The sequence below is a fragment of the Ixodes scapularis genome, unplaced genomic scaffold, assembly GCF_016920785.2.
Source record: "Ixodes scapularis isolate PalLabHiFi unplaced genomic scaffold, ASM1692078v2 ptg000219l_1___fragment_2___debris__unscaffolded, whole genome shotgun sequence".
In the NCBI taxonomy this organism is placed as follows: Eukaryota; Metazoa; Arthropoda; class Arachnida; order Ixodida; family Ixodidae; genus Ixodes; species Ixodes scapularis.
Genome location: NW_024609940.1, coordinates 23,858 through 36,357, shown reverse-complemented (window position 1 = coordinate 36,357; position 12,500 = coordinate 23,858).

Here is a 12,500-nt window from a genome sequence, read left to right as displayed (position 1 = left end):
TTTTTTCTTGTAAAATTAGGAAGCACAGCTCCCTTTTTGTAAAAAATAGGGCCAAGAAACTTGCCAGGGCCAATGGCGGGCGGCGACGTAGGCGACCGAGTCCAGTTGCGGGGCGCGTTTGGCGCGCGTGGTGATTGATGGCGTCGGGAGCAAAGTTGGAACAGAGCCGTATATTGGGAGAGTTTGGCCAGTGGGTGTGGCGACGAAGGCGCTGAAGAAAATAAAAGTAAATGAGAGGGAGGAGAGCGCCAAAGGAGCGAGAGAGAAAGAGGGGAGCAGAGAGTAGACGGCCGCCATTTTTTCGCAACGCTGTCGGAGACTCGGCGGAGAAGAGCACTGCTAAGGCTACGCGTCGTCTGCTACGGGCCGACTTCTTTTTCGCCTGAATAAAGGTTTGTGGCCATACGTCGAGAAAACTTCAATTCTTAGCTTTTTACCCCCCAAGGAATAACAGTATATCATTTTCTTGCCAGAGCCAGCGATATAAAAGGAAATAATCGAGATTTAGATGCCGATCCCATGCATTCCGCTGGGAGAATGAACGAAAATGGCGGCCCTCCCCGTTCAGCTGGGAGCAGCCGGGAGTTCACGCGCATGCGCTCATGCCTCTCGCTCTGCGCCGCGTGCTGATTGGCTCACTCGGGAGGAGAGCGTTACGGCGGCGAGATCATAGACTGACCAAACTCTCCCCATATACGGCTCTGCGTTGGAAAGTGTAGCCGAACAGGGAAAGAAAGCAGACGGCACGCGGACAAAATCCGTTGGCAGCAAAAACGCCGTCGTTATGCAAACGCTTTTTTTCTTTTTAATGCGAAAGCATTAACTGGGGGGTCTCATGGAGCGAGCTAACGTCATCAGTTTGAAGCGCGAAAACGGCACCTAGTTTCCCCGATCCTTCGGTTCCATTGGCTAGCGCGCGTCGACGGGGCTCCCATTGGCCGCTGCGCTCGTTAGTTTTCACGACCGCTCACCCCATGGAGCTGCGTGTCCATCAGCGCGCCGTTGCTCCCCTGGGCACGGAGCGTCCAAGGTCACCGTGCCCGGGGGAGCACACGCGCTGACCGGTGACGAAAAGTACGCAGCAGACGACAAAAAGAGCGGACGAGCGGCTTGCATGCTTTCGCATTCACAACTCGTAAGAAGTGCTTCGGTGTACGTCGATCTTTTTTTTTTTTTTTTACTTTAAGGGGAGATTTAGTCTCTCGTCACTCAATGGGCAAACTTCGCTACACAAACCTGAGTTTCAGGAATGCACGAGAGTATTCATTCGTTCGGAGGTTAATTGTGAAGGCGCAATGAACGTCGTACGGCCCTTAAATCTTTTGTTAAGAGCGCTCGAGAATTTGAACAAAATCCAGAAATATGACCATATTGACTGTTTTCAGCGCGTTTTTGAGGCATGTTTGAAAATACAATCATTTAGAAGTCCAACGTGACAAAACGCTTGCCCGTACGTACTAGGGGTGCCTCTAATCTTAATTTTAAGACCACGACGAGAAAACTAAATACTGTTGTATTTGCGTATTTGCGTAAATAAAATCTCCCTGTTAATTTTATTTCCAACGTGTTAAACGAAATGGCGACACTAGTACTAATTGCCTCAAACCGAAGATTTTCTCGTTGTTGCTGTTCTTCGTATCACGCGCTAGGAAGCGCCACATGAGCGCTCCTTTGAGCGCTCACGTAGCGCTAACTTAGCGCTCCGCTGTATGTCTGAACCGGCCTTTACTCGCTTTCCAAAGCGATGAACAGGCGCGTGCTGGGCTGTAACCTAACACACGTAAGCTGTGATTCTCTAACGGAGCTCTAAAGATCCTTTTCACTAAGCTGCTTTATAATAGGGAGTTCTCGTAGATCGTTTCCGCTGTCCCGCATCGCTCTCCGCAGCCCGCTACGAGATGCGGGTTTCTACAGCCAAGGCCATTGGCGCGCAGGCGCGGTAGCGGCTTCTTCGTTGCGGAGGGCTTAGCGGAGGGCTGAATGCGGTCTACGAAAACTTCTTAATATCGGCGAACCAGCGCACGCGGTAGGGCACGTGCGCACTCAACATCGCGAGCAGATTGGCCGATTTTATAAAGGAGCATAGTGAAAAGGATCTTTAGAACGCCGTCTGACACGGGTAACATTGAAATGTATGGATTGGAATGAATTGCATTTGTGTAGGCCAGATGGCAGGTTTCAGTTTATGAAGATCGCGCTAAAATAAAAATTAGGACAACTCCGCAACGAGCAAGCCATACATCAAGGTGCAATAAAGGCGTATAAAATACACGAATACACCATTCATCTTCAAATAAAATATATTTGGTTTAAATATTGCGTAAAACACAAAAATGCATCATAAAATTTTTAATTCTAAATAAATTAACAAAAAAAATTAATTTTTTTTTTTTATTGTTGGAGTAGAATGAAACACGCTCATCAAACACACATCCACGAGTGCGCATAAGGAATAGTGCGGTTCTTGTATAATATTTTTTTTAAATAAAGTTTTTGCACAGTTTCCATCAGCTGTAAATTTGCATGACTCTCCTCAACGACATTGATATTTTTAGAATTTTGAAATCTTTTCAGCCCTATATAACATTTCTCCGTAATAGAATAAAATAAAGATGTTTTCAACACTTCTTCTGTGAGGGAAAGCTGCATGCCAACCATTTGACAAACCAGGCAATGGCTCTATCGTATATTCATGGAGCTCAATGCCTGCTCCCCAAAACCTCTGTAGTATCAGATACGAATAGCAGTGGATCCGCAGGTCACCATGATGACCTGCGGATCCACTATCATATCGGCCCGAAGTCTTTCTTTCTCTTTGCGTTAGAACAGATAGTTCGTCGACGTCAAGCTCAGCTGCCCCTGCACATATCTCGTTCCAAAGCGGAGAAAATCCTCTCTTTAGTTTGTTTAAAACAAACCCTCCCTACCGGCTGTTATCATTTTATTTGTTTGGTCAAATCGTAGTGTAGGCTTCTGCAAGGACGGGCGCAGATATGTACGCCCGTCCTTTGAGGACGTGTATCGATAGCGGTTCTACGAGGTAGTTGACGCGGTAAACTCCTCGCTAGACAAAAGGTATCCGGCTTCGACGTGGCAGCACATGGCTCATATTAAGCGCTTTGTAACAGGTAAAGAAGACAGCAGATACCTCTGTGAGTTGTACAGGGCAGATCTTGAGCCTGGACGCATTGAGCTGCACCATGATATGCTCATTGATATTGCGAAGGAACGGAATATACTAATTAGCAGATTTCAGGATGTTGTAGAGGTATTCTCGGGCGCTAACGGCGAAGAGTTAAGGGCCCTCTTGTCAGAAATGGCTAAGCTGGTTAAAATTGCATCGACCATTCCTGTCACATCATGCACGTCAGAAAGATCGTTTTCCTGTCGTCGCATAAAAACGTATTTGAGGTCGACCATGGGAGAGGCCCGCTTAAATTATGTTGCATTTCTGCATGGCCACACAGATCTTACCCGCAAAATAAACCTTAATGGCATTGCACATGGCTTTATTAAGCGATGAACTAACTGTAGGACTAAACACATTTTCATTAAAGGCTGAGCTTTCTGCAAAATTGCAGTGTCCGTCTTTTTCGTTATTTTGCTTATAGGAACCGTGCGGATCTAATTCAAGCCCCGACCAGGGCGCCCCTAGCGGCAAACGGGTCCGTTGCATCGGGCATCATCTGCCAGTCGCTGCGTTGCTTGTGCGTTGTAGTGGGTTAGCGCTGTAATTTCTGAGATTTCTATTCCGCACCAAGAAAGCCGCAACAATTGCTGCGTGGTCGGCAAGATCGCGCACGGCACGAAGTATGTACTACATCGTCCCTTGAAGCCGTACGAGGCGGAGTACTGCGCGACCTGGGTACGACTTGTGCGTCCATACAGGTTAGTGGTGTTTCTTACCTTCCAGTTCGCGCTTTGTTTAAGCTGCTGACGAATAATACAATTAACTTTTTTTCTCTTCTAGCGACGATGGAACAGCATCGACACCGACGGCAAACTCTAAAGTATGCAGCAAATACTACTTCACCGGAATCGAGAAGCGGAATGCGGTCGCCCTCCTAAGCCTACCGTTGGATGTTTCCATCAGCCTACAGGAAGATAGTAAAGAGAATCGCGGAACGGCGCGAAAAAAAATCGCCCAGTTATTGTCAAGCTGATTCAGAAGTAAACGTACATAATTACCGCAGTACACTCAACGCCAACAAAATTTTTTTGCGGGCGCGCTTAATTTTGTTTGCAGAGTACGGCGCTCCGTGACATCCACTTGTCCGTCGAAACGGACCTCCTTCACGTCGCACACGCGGCCAAATTCATAAAACAGTTTTCTCTTCGTCATATTGGCACCACGGAAGAAGCTTTCTGGATTCGTAACAGCCTTAAACACCGTCGTAATCACCCCGGGAACACTGTCCGCTGTGCTGCTAATCGCCGCTGCTTCCCCCCGATGATTCTGCACCGGCTACCGAAGAAGCTTTCCGGATTCTTAGTCGCCCACTGTCCTCTGTGCTGTTCGTTGCTATTACTTCGCGATGATTCTGGGCCGGCGGCACCGGCTTCCGAAGGAACGTTCCGAATTCGTAAATGCCTTAAATTCCGTCGTAATCACGACGGGGACACTGTCCGCCGTGCTGTTCGTCACCATTGCTCCCCGATGCTCCTGCGGCGGCAACCGCCAGGTTGGCCAGGTCGCGGCGAACAATAGGCGACCGCCGCGACACGGCCGGCTTGCTCCCTTCCTGTATAACACGGGCGCTTACACGCTCGTCTTTTAATTCCCTTCCTTCACTATGTAAGTCGCTTGTTTATCTTTTAATGTTGCCTCTTATATTATTGTTCGTCTCCGATTGAGTTTGTTTTTTGATATTTTATTACTGTTAAAAATGTGTTTTTTGTTTAAATTGTGTGCACTTGTAGATTTTCCTTTGATTTTGTCGATGAGATCAAGTTGTGTTTAATTAATTGGGTCAGGTTTGCGTCATATTAATTTGTCAAGTGATTATCTCCACGAAGGTGACTTGCAATGAGTTTTAATCCGAAAGCATTAACTGTCCCATGGAGCGAGCTGACGTCATCAGTCTGAAGCGCGAAAACGGCACCTAGTTTCCCCGATCCCAAAGGAGCGATGTAAAGCTGATGGATTTCGCCTTCGGTTCCCTTGGCTGGCGAGCGTCGACGGGGCTCCCCATTGGCCGCTGCGCTCGTCAGTTTTCACGACCGCTCACCCCATGGCGCTGCGTGTCCATCAGCGCGCCGTTAACATGGAGCGTTCAAGGTCAGCGTTCCCAGGGTAGCAAGCGCGCTAACCGGCGACGAAAAGTACGCAGCAGACGAAAAAGGGAGCGGTCGAGCGGCTAGCATGCTTTCGCATTCATAACTCCTAGTACTTAGGTGTACCTCGAACTTTTTTGTTTGCAATTTCATTTTCTGAATATAGCATTTGGAGCAACTTTGCTGTATTTAATAGAAAATAAATAGTTTCTCGACAAAAATGTCAGATGTGAATTGACAACAATGATGACGTGTCTGCCTGTTTTCATGTGAAGAAAAAAAAAAGTAACTGGCGATGCCTGAGCGCCTGCTCGTTTGTGAAACTGCTAGGAAGCTGCGTTTCCGCATGGGATGAGAGGAGCAAAATTGAAGGGAGAGAGGGTAACTGGAGATGGAGGGCAGTGCGGAGACAGAACGTGGCAGCAAATTCCTCGCCCCTCCCCCCTCCCCTTTCCGGCAAATAGAAAACTCTCCGCCTATGGTACCTGCTGGGTCTGCCCAACACCACCTAGAGAAGAAGGCCAGAGCGCTCTGAGAGGTTACGTCACAATGGCGGAGGAAGGAAGTCCATGGCGCAACTACGTGAGAATACGCTATCGACGTGAAAACAATAGGGAGTTTTCGTAGACCGCGTTGCCCCCTCCGCTAAGCTTTCCGCAACGAAGAAGTTGCTACTGCGCCTGCGCGCTGATAGCCTTGACTGTGGAGTTCCCGCTATCGTAGCGGGTTGCGGAAGGCCTTGCGGGACGGCAAAAGCGATCTACGAAAACTCCCTAATGTCCCTTGACAAGCGGCGCGGTGGTGTTCGTTCATGCGCGTTTATCCGACATTAATATACGTTTTAAAGGCGCAGTCTTGTACAATTTATTATATATATAATATAAACGTATTATATAACGCGCTACCAAGGTTGAGAGTACCAAAATTATATTTATGAGTATTCCCGTAACCGCGGGACTACGTGCAGTTCCGCAGCACCCCACACTTTTCGAAAGGACCGGCTGCGATGCTGCTGATGCCACATGGCTCCGATTCTGGTAAATTTACGTTGTGTGTGAGCTGCTGCCTGTCTGAAAAGGAACGCTGAGACATCTCAGAAGGGAAGCAAACCGAAAAGAAATCCAGTCGTTGTCGCAGGGAGCGCACACCAGCAAGAGATGGGTGGATGGGTCGACAACGTTAAGCCTTTCGTCGCCGCTGCTCTCGTGTGTGGTACTTTTGAGACTTGTTTCCCGTCGTATTTCTGTCGTCACCGTAGTCTCGGGTAGTTTCTTTTTTTTTTTTGTGTGTTCGCTTGATACTACGGCATTTACGTGCATTCGTGAAACAAGTCCTGCTACGGTTTGAGTGACGTGTGACAACTAGCCAACGAAGGCTCTGGTCGACTAATCGATAGACCTCTCTCTCGACAAAGAGAGGCTTCTTAGAGTTCGTGTTCAAATGTGTTCGTCACGAATATTGTGGGACGTATGGATACGATCGACAGGTGAGAAACAACTTATTTACGGGCTTTCTTGTTCATGTAGGACGCAAGTAAGATGCTGCAATCGTTTTTTTTTAATCGCATGATAAATTGCAATTTTGTTCCTTGTCATTATTCGTATGCAGTTGCGTCGACATTTGTAAATATGCGCGCTAATCTAGTTTTCACTGGAAGATGAAAATCAAGTTTGTGTGATTATTGAAGGTGAGTTGTTTGTGGTTCTGTGTTTATTTATACTAAAGTTATTTTATTGCCTTTTCCGCGTTTATACTAGAATCTTAACTGTATTAAGGTGATAGTATTATTATATACAAAATAAGTTATGTTTTGTTCTAAGGCAAGTAGACTAAGTATAGTTTAGTACCCCTGCCACAGGGAAACGTTAATATATTTTCATTCAGTGATATAGGATTTAATCAGCTCGCGGTCTTGAGTGATTATACGACCGCCGCAAGCGGATTTGTCGACCCTATAATGTCATTCGATCGAAATTGCATTAACTTTGCCATGTGGCCGGGGTATGATGCAAGAATTCAGTGACTGCACACGATAACGTCGCTTACATGATCGTGAGAAACGCTTGTCTTGCCTTGTCCGCGTTGACTATGTCTACCTGATTTTTAACTGTTCTGTTTTGCTGTTTCAAAATCACTGCGTGTCTTGCCATTTTGTCAAAGTATTTCTGTATAAAATATGCATTCCTACAACAATAATTGCATGACTCAATGTTTTCGACTTAAACAATCACATTTTTCGATAGACGTCTTGTACGCATACCTCGTGCCATTTCGTACCGATTATTTAGCGGTGTAATATTTTGCTCGTGTAATAAAATGTTTTCTAGACCCGTTGCTATCTGCAGCTTTCATTTTAGCTAATATGACACGCGTATGTGACTAAAAACGCGTTACGACGGTCTTTCTACGCGCGTTGCATTCGCTTCGACGCGCGCCCCCGATGGCCTTCCTTTGCGACGTCACGAGAAGAGCTCTACGGCCTTGTCTTCTAGGAGGTGTTGGTCTGCCTCCCTATCAACTAACACAAAAAGACCAAGTAATATTTACGCTGTGCAAAACAGTTAAAAGCAGGAAGTGAAATCGGTCATTATTCCCGTTCGGTTCGGGTTCAGTATCTTTGCATCTTGTTTTGGTTTTCTTGCGGTTCAGTGCATGCGAAATATCAAGTCGATTACCGGTTCCTCCAAGCGCGAACCGGTTGAAACCGGTTCTTAATTCTACATTCGACCGCGGACTCCCGCGCGCGATGCGGTTCGGCAGGCTTTTGCGCTGGGCGCAATTTGCGCCATCAATGCCATCTGTCGGCAGCTTTACTCAGATTTTACTTTGAACTATACTCTGTGTCACTAGTGTGCAGTGCAGGCGAAGGCAACGCCAGACGAAAAGGGAAAGGGTGAGCAGTAGGAAGGCGGGACGAGAGAGGAGGGCAGTGGAGGGCGAGGGGAGAGGGGGAGAGCACAAGGAACGTTAGAGAGGAGAGGAGGTTTCTCTCCTTCTCCCCGGTCTTCCTAGAGGTTGCCCTTTTTCCCATCGTCTGGCCTTGCCCTCGCCTGTACCGCACGCAACTAGAGACACGGATAGGACTGTGCGAATATTCTAATTTTTGAATGGTAGTTTCGAATAATACGCTATTCGATATTCCCTTCGAGGCGAACTGCGATATTCGCAGTCTTGAAGTATTGATCGTGGCGAATTAGCCCCCTTCAGCGCGCTTCTTACCGAGCACTGGTATACTGCGGAGAAGCAACAACCGCGGGAGCAAGCTCCGCGGGTCGTGCTTCTCCTCAATGCACCGGTCCTTGGTAAGAAGCGCGCTCAACCGGGCTAACCCCGCCGCTTCGTGCGCACTGTCACCTCCAAAAATTTTCCAGGCATCGAGCTGCCCAACACGCCGCAAACCAGCCGCATGCGAGCCACTTTCTGCCGTTGTTCATGCAAGGCATCGCCAAACAACCAACGGGTGTTGTATATGGTGCGTGATGAAACCTGTGTACACCGTTTTACCTTATGTTGTACCTCAGCGAAGGCTAGAAGCGCGAGCTCATAGCGTTGGCAGCTGGCCTTAATGTGCGAGAGCTTGCGTCGCCGAGATGTGCCCTAGAGCAAGGAGCTCGCGTTTGTAGCCTTTCCTGCTGTACATCATAACTTCATAAGGTGAAATAGGGTATCGCGCGCGCGCAGAGTGCGCGAAGCTTTGATTCTGCCGGGCAATGGGCTGCTGCTGTGAATGGGATCTCACTGCGCTGAAGTGCTCCAGTGTGGGCAACACGACTGCAGTATACAGTGTGTTGAATGGCAAAGATCCGCATGGGTTGGAGACGCGGGACACTAAAGGCTCTGGTATACTTCGACGTCGAGAGCGCAACGCACGCAGATGCTGATTGGTCAGAGATATCGAGTTCCTGCTCGCCAGCCAATGAAAGGCTCACGTTCTGCGCCACGCTACGTTCGCTGCGCTCGACGTCGGAGTATAGCAGAGCCTTAACCCGTAGTGCGACAAGCCTCGGCGACGCCACCGGCAACATGGGCGGAGAAGTCCAGCCGTGGCTTTTCGAACTCTCGCTTTCTCGCTGAGTCAGGGCAGGCGATGAGGTCAAACATATTACGAGAGGAGAATTAATTATAATGTTACACCTGAGGCTGTGGTACGGAAAGGTTGAGAAACGTTCAAGTCGAAGAGGAAGACATCAAAGGAGAACGTCTCAATGCCTTGAGACATGCTCTTCTGTCGTCTTTTCCTTCGACTCGAAAGTTTTTTCATTTCTCCGCATCACAGTACCAGGTGCCACATTATGATCAAGTATCGTTGTCTAATACAAATGAAATTTACATAACTTAAATGCCTTTAACATCTGACAACAAATATTTACTTGGTTCTGATGTAGACTGATTAGTGTGGCTAATTAGGCCGCATAAAATAAACGCAGAAAAAACGTAAACCATGATCTTTACTACCTGTCTTTCAACGCGATTACGAAATTATAAGTTCAAACCTAGAAAAGGTAAGCTCATATAGATATTTAGGAGTTCACCTAACTGCAAACCTCTCCTGGAATGGGGTCCATATCACAAGAGCGAATGACATTTTAGCGAACGGCGACATTTGAGCGAATGGTCGTTTTAGCGAATAACGGGGGCGCGCGTTAACCCATCCGTCGCGCTGCGCTTTACGCCGCTTCGCGGCGACAGTCTGCGGCAACTCATTACAAAAATATGAACCCATTTGGCCCACCCGAAAACGCCGCTTCGCGGCGTCCGACTAATCGCTAAAGTGTCATTCGATGAAACGCGGGCGTTCGCTAAAACGTCATTCGATCAAGTGAGTGCCTACCCCTGGAATGCACATGCCCAAATACACCAGTGAGAGTGCTAATCATTCAAACATTAGGTTTTGTATGGAGGCATTTGTTTATGGCAACGGTGGAAACTAATTACTCATTGCGCACACTACTTTCATTAGACCTAAGTTGGAATATGCGTCTGTTATTTGGAACCCGCAACAAGAATATTTAATTGGCAGTCTTGAATCTATACAAGACTGAAATCAAATTCATATTTAAGTGTTGCATAGCTTCAAGATTACATCGGTTTATTGGCACTGAATCAGAGGAGGTATCTTGCGAGGTTGTCCCTTTAAAAAAAAAAAAAAATTATAGCTCATTTGAATTTCGTCAATATCAAGTCCTACCACCTGCATGCATTTCCCCCCGTCATGGTCACCCTAGCAAAGTTTCTATTCCTTTCTCTAAGATTAACTTTTTTTTTTTTAATTTCTACCCTTCGTTGTGGTCCAACTGGCTGAAATGAGTTGGCAAGTGAAATAGCTCTGACCAGAAATCCCGATCACTTCATGTCGCCGCTGCGTAACTCGAGATGACTCGCCTTTTGTAAGCATGTTTATCGCTGACTTGACGGCAGAACTCGTGATTATTTTTCTTATCTTTTCAATGTGTGCCTTGATGACCGTGACTATTACGAATTTTTCGCGTAATTATCGACTTGAATTTACCGTTTTTTTTTTGTGTGTGCGCGCGCGTGTTGGTGCCAGTAATTATCAATTGCGAATTTAAGTTTCTTATAATAGCTTTGATGTGATATTTTTCTACTTTTTTGTATTGATAGATTTTGCATACTTATTTAAATGATTCTTAAGATGACCCCCCCCCCCCCCCCCCCCCCCAATGTAATGCCCCACCGGGGCCTTTAGAGGTACTTAAATAAATAACTAATAAATAATGCTGAAAGTTTCATTTGCAAAGATTATGGGAGGGATTGAAGACAAACTGAAATATTGAAATCACGAAATAAACATATCTGAGTAAACTGAAGGATCTGTGGAACTTGTTCGAGGCGGGGTTTAGGCCGCACGTCCGGAGGCTTCCTGGCTCGAGACGACGTCCATTCCCCGAAGTGAAGAACCCAGGGGTCCAGTGGAGGTGGGAGACTTGGTAACGTAACGAACGGTTTAATTACATGGTTGTGATACAGTCGTCAAATCCGAGAGAACAACGGAACAGCCCCACTCCCCGCCGGAAGGCACTCACTTGATCGAATGACGTTTTAGTGAACGCCCACGTTTGACCGAATGACACTTTAGCGAATAGTCGGACGCCGCGAAGCGGCGTTTTCGGGTGGGCCAAATGGGTTCACATTTTTGTAATGAGCCGCCGCAGACTGTCGCCGCGAAGCGGCGTAAAGCGCAGCGCGGCGGATGGGTTAACGCGCGCCCCCGTTATTCGCTAAAACGACCATTCGCTCAAATGTCGCTGTTCGCTAACATGTCATTCGCTCATGTGATATGGACCCCTCCCCGCCAGGGCAGCCAGTGCGATGCAGCAACCCGCCGTCAAGTGCGATGCAGCAAAGTCCGCCGCCATGTGCGACGCAGCCAAGGTCCTCCGCAGTTAGGCCATGCCTCTCTCCCCTTCCTGAGCGCACAAACCCACACGCACACACACACGTCCCGTTGACGTCACGGACGCGTTGAGACCTGTTGCCGCAGGCCCCGTCACGCAGGCGACGGTCCCGGACTCGTCTGGACTCGTTTCGCGCAGGCCCCGACAAGCGGGCGACGGTCCCAGACGGGTCCATATCACAAGAGCGAATGACATTTTAGCGAACGGCGACATTTGAGCGAATGGTCGTTTTAGCGAATAACGGGGGCGCGCGTTAACCCATCCGTCGCGCTGCGCTTTACGCCGCTTCGCGGCGACAGTCTACGGCAACTCATTATAAAAATATGAACTCACTTGGCCCACCCGAAAACGCCGCTTCGCGGCGTCCGACTATTCGCTAAAGTGTCGTTCGATGAAACGTGGGCGTTCGCTAAAACGTCATTCGATCAAGTGAGTGCCTCCCGTCCCAGACTCGTCTTGACTCGTTTCCGCAGCGTTGAAACTCGGAAGAAGGTCGCCGAGGGTTCATTCTTAACAAACTCAATAAGGTACAGATGAAAACTCTCGAAGGATTTATAGCCGCTAATTTTACTTTGTATTTTACTAAAAGTAGTTTTTAAATGTACTTCACCCAACACTGCTTTCGCCCAATGCCTTTCTATGTGCACGGAGGGGAGGCACTCACTTGATCGAATGACGTTTTAGCGAACGCCCACGTTTCATCGAACGACACTTTAGCGAATAGTCGGACGCCGCGAAGCGGCGTTTTCGGTTGGGCCAAGTGAGTTCATATTTTTGCAATGAGTTGCCGTAGACTGTCGCCGCGAAGCG